Raw genomic sequence first — 535 nt, 5'->3', positions numbered from 1 at the left:
GAAAATGTAATGAAAATTTACACAATGGAGTTCTACTCAGAGGTAAAGAAATGAAATCATGAAATTTTCAGGTAAATGGATGGAATTAGAAACTGTTATACTAAGTGTAACACAGACTCAGAAAAAAAATCAACTTATGTTCTCCCTCATGTGGATCCTAGAACCAGACTCTGATGAGTATGTAACCAGACATAACTACAAGAACCAGGATAATGGAAAGGAAACAGGGAGGTAAAGGAAAAGAAAGAACCTGAAAAACAAGAACAGTAGAAAACAGGCCTTAATAAGGGAGATATGGATAAAAATTGGGTTAGTTTAAGGGAGGGGGAGGGAAGGGTATACAAGGAACCTAGGAGATAAAGGGAAAGAAGGAGCTCAGAGAGGTAGGACCATAGGAGAAGGGTGTTTGTAAGGGAGAAAGGGGGGAAATGGGGGCACCTTGAGTGGGAAAGCCATGATGAAGGGGTGAGACAATGCGAGAGATAAACAATGCCTAGCCAGTTTTGAAAACCAGAGGAAACCATATTACTCCTAC

The sequence above is a fragment of the Nannospalax galili genome, unplaced genomic scaffold (assembly GCF_000622305.1).
Source record: "Nannospalax galili isolate Female #2095 unplaced genomic scaffold, S.galili_v1.0 scaffold46, whole genome shotgun sequence".
Taxonomy (NCBI): Eukaryota; Metazoa; Chordata; class Mammalia; order Rodentia; family Spalacidae; genus Nannospalax; species Nannospalax galili.
The sequence above is the reverse complement of the archived record's forward strand: the minus strand, read 5'-3'. Positions refer to the sequence as shown.